The sequence below is a fragment of the Choloepus didactylus genome, chromosome 19, assembly GCF_015220235.1.
Source record: "Choloepus didactylus isolate mChoDid1 chromosome 19, mChoDid1.pri, whole genome shotgun sequence".
Classification (NCBI taxonomy): domain Eukaryota; kingdom Metazoa; phylum Chordata; class Mammalia; order Pilosa; family Megalonychidae; genus Choloepus; species Choloepus didactylus.
Window position 1 is genome coordinate 5,658,046 of NC_051325.1, and position 10,699 is coordinate 5,668,744.

Sequence of the window (10,699 nt, forward strand, 5' to 3'; positions counted from 1 at the left end):
AGACCCTTCTCATCACCAAGAGGTTGGATAAGCAAGGACACATGAGATCAGGGCTAGATCGGCAGAGACAGGGCCAGGAGGATATGGGCATCCATGCTCCAACATCCTTGAGAAAGCCATCCCCACCCTACTTGAGAATATTCAAATGAGAATCTTGCACACCTTTGAGGGTCTCAAGAATCATGCTTGGTGACCAGGTCATGGGCAAAATCCTTGGTGTATTTGCTCTTGAATGTTGAATGCAAAGAAATGTTGAATGCATAGAAACAGCATCTCTTGGTCTCAGATGATATCACAGGATAAGGAACTTTGTAACTGGTTCCACAGCACCACCATCAAATATGGTTGTCCCTTCCTGGACTGTATAAGGAATGTGCATTTCATGCTGGTCCACCTTGACCTGCTGACTCTCTTAAAACTGCAAATTTCCAGGAATGTCTGCTGCTCACTTCTCTTGTTCTAATGCAAAATTCTCTTATTGAGTCCAAATGAGGAAAGGTAATTCTAGATAGCATAAGCAAGGAAAATTATACCTGTCCTACACACACACACACACAGTTGCCAAACATCCAGAATTTTAAAATAGTGATAGTTGTGGCTTATTATACTAAGACCGTGTAGACAAGGCTTTGGACATTTCTGTGAACTACATTGTCAGGATTTGATGCACTTTTTTCTGGAAACAAAACTACTCATGTATCTTGGTGCATATTTACCCACAACCACCAGTAGGACAGGGAATTGCATTGGCCTGTAACAGACAGGTGTCAACACTTAGTGGGGTCACCCATGAGCAGGTGGCCTGGAGGTCAGGTGAAGGAGGTCCTTTAGTCCTGCTCCTCTAATTGGGATAGGAGATAATAAGGAATGGGAACCAGGATGCCAGCAGGGACAACATCCCTCAAAGGAACCCTGATAACAATGAGAATATAAGGGATCTGGGTGAAGCTCAGTATAGTTGACATTCTTCAACTTTCCATCTTCACATGCAAACCTGTTTAATTTCTATTGCTTTAATTGCATGTGAAATCAAGTTTGTAGAACAATTTTATTGATACTATGATTTTAAATTTTGTGAACTGCCAATAAATGTGTTTGGTCTATGAATACCAATGCTTTTATATTTGTATAGTAAATGTTTGTATGAAGGACATTTTCATGGCACTAAAAATATTCTTTATGAAACTCGGTTTACCAGAAGTCTAGAATGATTATATAAGTCATGATCTCAAAATTCTCTCCAATTTGATTAAAGAATGCTTCATCAGAGAATAAGCCTCAAACTTCTCAAGGCAAGACCCAGATCAGGATGTCATTAGCATCTTAAGAGGCTCAGGAATTTCCTCTTGTTCTAGTTTGCTAATGCTGCAGAATGCAAAACACCAAAGATGGATTGGCTTTTTTTTTTTTTTTTTTTTTTTTTTGGATTGGCTTTTATAAAAAGGGGGTTTATTTGGATACACAGTTACAGTCTTAAGGCCATAAACTGTTCAAGGTAACACATCAGTAATCAGGTACCTTCACTGGAAGATGGCCAATGGTGTCTGGAAAACCTCTGTTAGCTGGGAAAGCATGTGGCTGGCATCTGCCCCAAAGTTTTGGTTTCAAAATGCCTTTCTCCCAGGATGTTCCTCTCTAGCAAGCTTGCTCCTCTTCAAAATGTCACTCACAGTTGCACTGAGTTTGTTCTCTTTGAGTCAGCTCATTTATATGGCTCCACTGATTAAGGCCCACCCTGAATGGGTGGGGCCATGCCTCCATGGGAGTATCTCATCAGAGTCATCACCCACAGCTGGGTGGGGCACATTCCAAGCAAATCTAATCAGCACCAAAATGTCTGCCCCACAAGACTACATCAAAGATAATGGCAGTTGGGGGACACAATACATTCAAACTGGCCCATTCCACCCCCTGGACCCAAAAATGACATTATCTTTCCAAACACAAAATACATTCATTCCATCACAATATCACAAAAACTTAAATCATTTCAGTTACAAAAGCTAAGTACAAGATCCTATCAAAATCAGTTACAGGCATGGTGGGTCCTAAGGCATAATTCTCCTTTAGCTTTGGATCTGTGGACTTGGAACAAGTTATATGCTTCCAATATACAAAGCAGAGATATTCATAGGATAAACATTCACATTGCCATAAGGAGAAACAGTAAGGAAAACAGGGTTAACATGAACAAAACAGTTCCTAAAACCCGCAGGACAGACTCCATTAGATTTCAAAGTCTGAGAGTCATTTACAGAACAATGTTGCATCCTTGGGGCTTGAGAGAGCGGGAGTCTAACACTTCCTAAGGGCCTTTTTGGCAGTGCTTTCCTCTCCAAATGCTTAGGTGAGTGCTCCAACATATCCACACATTGAGGAGACCACGTTCTCTGCCCCACCTTCCTCAAACATCGGGGCCACACCCGGATTCCCTTCCATCTCCAGGGCAAACACTCAAACCCTTCAGAACAGTGTGGTGGCAGCCAGGCTCTCCCCAATTCCCTGGGAATGTGCTCCACCCTCTTTGGGGCTTGGGGTGGCAAGACATTTCCTGAGCATTGAGGCAGAAGACCTGCCCTCAACCTCCAGGGCAAACTCACCCTTTCCATGCATATGGGCCACTCTGCTCTCCCAGCCCAGGACCTCTTGACTCCAGACCTCAACCTCCATTGCTCTGTCTTTGAAGAAATTTTCCTTCAGTTTGTTCCTTGTCTGTCTTCTCCAGTCCAGACTGGCAATGGCTCTGTCTGTAAAGATCTCACAAAAATTCTGTTGGCTTCCTATGAAGCATGCAGGGTTCAAAGCCATCAGACAATGGGACTTTCCACAAATCCTTTCTGGATAATTCCATCTCCAATATTAGCTTGTACTGAAATGGTGGCTGGGTTCCATGTTTGGTTACATCCTCATGTTGGGCTGTAGCTTCTGGGATTCCACCCCCTGGAAGCTCATAATTTTCCAAGCCATCAGCTTCTGGTTTCTTTGAACCCAAGAGTTCAGTTCTAAGTTTATCTCTCTCTGCTCGCATTGTACTATAATCTGCAAGGAGAAGCCAGGGTACATCCTCCAAACATAGTCCGGAGATCTCATCAGCTAATTATTCCAGGTTGTCGCTTTCAAATTCTTCCTTCCATCTGACACCAGGACTCAATTTTGCCAAATTCTCTGCCACTTTAAAACAAGGATCGCCTTCCTTCCAGTTTGCAAAAACACAGTCATCATTTCTGTTCAAGGCCTCATCAAAAGTATCTCTAGAGTCCATATTTCCACAAACAGTCTCTTCAAAGCAGTTTAGGCCTTTTCTATCAAGCTCCTCACAGTTCTTCCAGAATCTTCCCCTTATCCATTTAAAAAGCCATTCCAACATTTTTGGTATTTGCAAACTCAGCAGCAAAAGCACCCCGCTTCTCTGGTACCAAAATCTGTTCTAGTTAGCTAATGCTGCAGAATGCAAGCATTTTACCAAGTAGTAAAATAGATGGGCATTCGACTAAATTCTTGTTTGAACTATATAGGCAGAAGAATTCTAGGTCACGTGAACAAAAGTCTTCCTTGCATTACAAAAACAGAGAGTCACAGCCCCTTAATCAATTCCCATACTTGAGACAGTTTACAGATCCAGAGCCCCTTGAATGAAGGGAAGGCCAGGTACCCTTGGGCAGGGACCCTGTTACACTGCCAAAAATTTCTACTGTTAATCTTCCTCCCAGACTTTCCCAGGGGGACCTATGGCCTTTTACCAGGGTGGCTGTGCATTGGGGAAAAGGAAATGATCAGATATTTTGTGGTTTATTAGACACTGGTTCAGAAGTGACATTAATTCCCAGAGACCCAAAACGTCACTCTCGTCCACCAGTCAGAGTTGGGGCTTATGGAGGTCAGGTGATTGATGGAGTTTTAGCTCAGGTCCATCTCACAGTGAGTCCAGTGTGTCCCTGGACCCATTGTGTGGTTATTTCCCCAGTGCCGGAATGCATAATTGGAATAGACATTCTCAGCAACTGGCAGAATCCTCACATTGGTTCCCTGACTCCTGGAGTGAGGGCTGTTATGGTGGGAAAGGCCAAGTGAAAGCCACTAGAACTGCCCCTGCCTAGCACAATAGTGAACCAGAAGCAATACTGGATTCCTGGAGGGATTGCAGAGATTAATGCCACTCTTAAGGACTTGAAGGATGCAGGGGTGGTGATTCCCACCACATCCCCATTCAACTCTCCTATTTGGCCTGTGCAGAAAACAGATGGGTCTTGGAGGATGACTGTGGATTATCATAAGCTTAACCAGGTGGTGACTCCAATTGCAGCTGCTATTCCAGATGTGGTATCATTGCTTGAGCAAATCAACACATCCCCTGGTACCTGGTATGCAGCTATTGATCTGGCAATTGCTTTTTTCTCAATTGCTGTCAGTAGGGACCACCAGAAAGGGTTTGTATTCAGCTGGCAAGGCCAGCAGTTTACATTCATTGTGCTACCTCAGGGTTACATCAACTCTCCAGGCGTATGTCATAATATTGTCTGCAGGGATCTTGATCATTTCTCCCTCCCACAAGACATCATACTGGTTCACTATATTGATGATATCATGTTGACTGGACCTAGTGAGCAAGAAGTAGCAACTACTCTAGATTTGTTGGTAAGGTATTTGCGTGGCAGAGGATGGAGGATAAATGCAACAAAAATACAGGGGCCTTCCACCTCAGTAAAACTTCTAGGTGTCCAGTGGTGTGGGGCCTGTAGAGATATTCCTTCTAAGGTGAAGGATAAGGTGCTGCATCTGGCCCCTCCTACAACCAAAAAAGAGGCACAATTCTTAGTTGGCCTCTTTGGGTTTGGGAGACAACATATTCCTCATTTAGGTGTGCTACTCCGGCCCATTTACCGAGTGACTAGAAAAGCTTCTAGTTTTGAGTGGGGACTGGAGCAAGATGAGACTCTGTGACAGGTCCAGGCTGCTGTGCAAGCTGCTCTGCCACTTGGACCATATGATCCAGCTGATCCAATGGTGCTGGAAGTGTCAGTGGCAAATAGAGATGCTGTTTGGAGCCTTTGGAAGGCTCCTATAGGAGAATCACAATGCAGACCCTTAGGATTTTGAAGTAAAGCTTTACCATCCTCTGCAGATAACTACTCTCCATTTGAGAAACAGCTGTTGGCCTGCTACTGGGCCTTAGTAGAGACAGAATGCTTAACCATGGGCCACCAAGTTACCATGAGACCTGAGTTACCTATCATGAGCTGGGTGTTGTCTGACCCACCAAGCCAGAAAGTTGGGCATGCACAGCAGCACTCCATCATAAAATGGAAATGGTATATATGAGATAGAGCTCGAGCAGGTCCTGAAGGTACAAGTAAGTTACATGAGGAACTGGCCCAAATGCCCATGCCCCACTCCTTCCACCTTACCTTCTCTTTCCCAGCCCAAAGCTATGGCATCTTGGGGAGTTCCTTACAGTCAGTTGACTGAGGCAGATAAGACTTGGGCCTGGTTTACAGATGGTTCTGCACAATATGCAGGCACCACCCAAAAGTAGACAGCTGCAGCACTGCAGCCCCTTTCTTTGATGTCCCTGAAGGACAGTGGTGAGAGGAAATCCTCCCAGTGGGCAGAACTTTGAGCAGTGCACCTGGTTGTTCACTTTGCTTGGAAGGAGAACTGGCCAGAGGTGTGTCTGTATACTGATTCCTGGGCTGTTGCTAATGGTTGGCTGGATGGTCAGGGACTTGGAAGGAACATGATTGCAAGATTGGTGACAAAGAAGTCTGGGGAAGGGGTATGTGGATAGACCTTTCTGAGTGGGCAAACAACATGAAGATATTTGTGTCCCATGTGAATGCTCACCAGAGGGTGATTTCAGCAGAAGAAGGTTTTAATAACAAAGTGGATAAAATGACCTGTTTGGTGGATACCAATCAGCCTCTTTCCCCAGCAACTCCTGTCATTGCCCAATGAGCTCATGAACAAAGTGGTCATGGTGGTAGGGATGGAGGTTATGCATGGGCTCAGCAACATGGACTTCCACTCACCAAGGCTGACCTGGCCACAGCCACTGCTGAGTGTCCGATCTGCCAGCAGCAGAGACCCACAATCTGTCCCTGATATGGCACCATTCCCCAAGGCAATCAGCCTTCCACCTGGTGGCAGGTTGATTACATTGGACCACTTCCATTATGGAAGGGGCAGCAATTTGTTCTTACTGGAATAGACACATACTCCAGATATGGGTTTGCCTTCCCTGCACGACATGCTTCTGCCAAAACTATGATCCATGGACTTATAGAATGCCTTATCCACCATCATGGTATTCCACACAGCATTGCTTCAGACCAAGGAACCCACTTCACAGCAAATGAAGTGAGGGAATGGGCACATGCTCATGGAATTCTGTGGTCTTACCAGGTTCCCTATCATCAAGAGACAGCTGGGTTGATAGAACGGTGGAATGGCCTGTGGAAGACTCAATTACGGCACCTACTAGGTGGCAATACCTTGCAGGGCTGGGGCAGTGTTCTCCAGGAGGCTGTGTATGCTCTGAATCAGCGTCCACTCTATGGTGCTGTTTCTCCCATAGCCAGGATTCATGGGTCCAGGAATCAAGGGGTGGAAACAGGAGTGGCACCACTCACTATCACTCCCAGTGATCCACTAGGTAAATTTTTGCTTCCGTCCCTGCAAGCTTAAGCTCTGCTGGTCTACAGGTCTTGGTTCCAAAAGAAGGAGTGCTTCCACCAGGAGACACAACAATAATCCCATTGAACTGGAAGTTAAGACTGCCACCTGGCCACTTTGGGCTTCTTATGCCTCTAAATCAACAGACAAGTAAGGGGATTACTGTACTGGCTGGGGTGATTGATCCTGACTATGAAGGGGAAATAGCACTGCAACTACACAATGGAAGTGAAGAAGAGTTTTCCTGGAATACAGGAGATCCCCTGGGGTGTCTCTTAGTACTACCATGCCCTGTGATTAAAGTCAATGGAAAACTGCAACAACCCAATCCAGACAGGACTACCAATGGCCAAGAAACTTCAGGAATGAAGGTTTGGGTCACCCCACCAGGCAAAGAACCACATCCAGCTGAAGTGCTTGCTGAGGGTAAAGGGAACATGGAATGGGTAGTGGAAGAAGGTCATGATAAATAAGAACTACAGCCACGTGACCAGTTACAGAAATGAGGACTATGATGACATGAATATTTCCTCCTTGCTTTGTTATGAGTATGTTGGTATTTGTCTGTAAAGCAAATATCTTTGCTTTCTTCTCTGTCTTATCCCCTTATCATATGGCATAAGCTGTAATGTTCATTTTGAAGGTATGGTTTTACGTGATGTGTATAACTGCCAAGTTGACAAGGGGTGGACTGTGATGGTTAGGTTCGTGTGTCAACTTGGCCAGGTGACTCAGCTGTCTGGTCAAGCAAACACTGGCCTAACAATTGCTGTGAGGACGTTTGAGGCTGGTTAATAAACCAACAGGCTGGTTTATTAAATCATCAGTCAATTGACTGCAGCTGTGACTGATCACTCACCAAAGGGTGTGCCTTCCACAATGAGAGAATGCAATTGGCTGGATTTAATCCAATTAATCAGTTGAAGACTTATAAGGAAGACAGATGGAGGACCTTCACTTCTTCTTCGGCTGCCCAGTGAAGCATTTCCTCAGGAGTTCATCGAACACGTTCGTCGAAGATCCCAGTTCATTTCCTGAGGAGTTCGTCAAAGTTGCTGGTTCGTTTCCTGAGGAGTTCATCGGACATCTTCCTTGGAGTTGACGGTTTGTTGACAGCTCTACAGAATTTGGACTCATGCATACCCACAGTTGTGTGAGTCACTTTTACAATTTGATAATCAGAGACACCTCTCATTGCTTCCATTTCCCTAGAGAACCTAACTAATGCACCTCTTATACACTTGGTCATTAGCCACATGGAAGACTAACTTCATTCTGAGGACCAGGAAACCGTGATACTCAGAGAAGTGAACAAGTTCACCCCAGCATCAGAGTGCACTCTACCAGCCTTCAGGAGCAGGAGCAGGAAAGTTGAAGGCTTCAAACTTGACAGACCTCCCTCCCTCGTGTCCACATCCTCACCACCAGAAACCCATGAGATCCTGGCAGAACCTGCATCCTCTGCCCAACCCAAAATAAAAGTGATGAAACCACTTGCTGGTCAGTATGCAGAACACAGCACCAACAATATTGCTTGTGGGAATCCAAATTGTGCAGCCACTTTGGAACACAGTTTGACATATTCTTACAAAACTATGCCTAGTGTTACCATACACTCCAATAAAAGTGCTCTTATTAATTTACCAAACAGATTTAAAAATTAATTGCTACAAAATATATCTGTGAATGTTCACAGTATCTTCATTCATAATTGTCAAAATGTAGTAGCAACCAAGATGTCCTTCAACACATGAAAGGATAAAAAAACTGCAATACAGCCATACCATTGAATGTCATTCTACAATTTTCATTCAAAAAATATTTATCATTTTGCTCAATATCCTCTGAATTTATCTCAACTTAATCATATAAAGTTTTTGCTCCAATTTTCAATTTTATTTAAAACACACAAGGACATTATATTTCTGTTCTGCACCTCTATTTTTTTGTTTTTTCTAAATTGAGTTTTATTGAGATATATTCACATAACATAAAATCATTCACAGTGCACAATCTGTTGTTCACAGTCCAAGGATTTCTTTTTCACTGTTATTTTTATTCTTATTTTTGTTTAGGAATGAAAATGTTCAAAAACTGTGGTGATAAATGCACTGCTATATGATGGTATTGTGAATCTTTATTTTATAGCATTTTGTTTTAGTTTTCTTTTTCTTTCATTATTCTCTTTTTCAAAATCTCATTACAATTTCATTGATTATAATAATTTGTTATGATTGTTATGATTGTTATGATTGTTCCATCTGATTTCATATCCAAGTGTTTGTATCCTTATTTTTGTTTTTGTATCTGTATTTCATTTTACAGATTTCCTCAAAATTTGTAATATTAGTACATAGTATATTAGTTTCATAGTTAGGGAAAGTCACAAAGTGTTTAGAGAATGTTTATATGTTGTCTGGGCTTCTTGACTTAAGGCAATATCTGGAAGGAACCCATGTTGAACCACTGTCATTTTACATTGTATATCAAGTTTGATCAGTTTTAATAGAAATACATCTATCACTTCCTAACAGCAACTCTAGGACTTGCTGCCACTCTACTGTACTCTCTATAGAGGAATCAGACAGGAGGCCTCACTCCAGCTTTTGGAGATTCTGGTAACCCTCCTTCCTAGCTGGGCCTTTCCTGTTACTGCACAGAATTTCATGTCAGTGTGCACAGAAACAATGTCACCCAACACAAGTTAAAGAAAATTTTCATTATAATCATAGAGTAAAGAAAGAAGCCCCTAACACTTTCCCTGGGGTTGATAAGGGTATTGGGAAATTCAACTGAAGCTAAAAAAAGCTTTTTAAGAATCCAGTTCTGCAAGATGGAGATCCATATCTACCACACCATCCTTCCACATGACAAACAAGTACCCACAAGGCTACTTTCCTCTGCCTGCTGGCTTCTACCCTGGGTGAAAATATCAAGGATCCAGGTGTGCATAGGGACTTAACTGCGGGATGGGACAGCCTCACAGTGTATCTCTTTGTACCCAGGTGTTCAATGCAAGCTGACATTGCAAGAGATATGCCTGAGGCTGGAGAAGAACTCACAGACTATCTTCCTCAACTGTACTGTCTCTGTGTGCTCCATCACCAGAAGTAACTATTGGAATTGGATCCACCAGCATCCTGGAAAAAGACTGAACAAATGGGGTCCTGGAGTGGGAGCACCTATTATAACTCAGTCTTCCAAAGCCACAACTCCATCACCACTGATGTGTCCAAGAATGAGTACTATCTGCAGCTGAGCTCCATGAGTGCCAAGGATATGGCTATGTTATCATGTGTGAGAAACACAGTGAGCAGAAAGCAGTGTGAACTCTGTCTTTAGATGCAAACATCCCCTGCAGAAAGGAGATGGTGTGCAGGGGGCTTTGGGGACCAAAAAGGACAGGACTGAGCCACAGAAGCAGGTGCAGGTTGGAGAATGGTTTCTTGTCAGGGTCTGAGTCTCCCTCTCCCCTTAAACCTGTTTCCCTGAAGATTTGCCTTCCCTTGCTGTACTTTCATTTCAGTGCCCACTGCAATGTCAGGGCAATTCAGAGCCTGCATTTATTTTACATTAAGAGGAAATTCAGTTACTATCCCCAGCCGCTCAGTCCACTTACTTGGGTCTTTGATTTAGAACAAAGTGGGAATTGTCTAGCTCATTTGATCTAGTAACTAAAGCACAACCTGAAATATATTTGTGAAACAATTTTTTTCTCTTCTTTTTAAAAATTGAATCCAAATTAGAGTAAGAATGAATAATTACACCATTTTTTTCTTTTTAAAATATATTTTATATCTTCAAAGTTTTATGTTTACAAAACAACTGAGAATATATACAGACTTCCCATAGACCCCACATCTGGTTTCTCCTACTGTGAACCTCTTCAAAGTCCATGATACTTCAATTACAACTGTTACCATTAATCATAGCAGTAATATACCACAAACTTTCTTTCTATGTCACCTGCTCTTCCATGTATGTCCTCTTTCTGATATTAGATACAATCTGGACACCATGTTTAATTTCA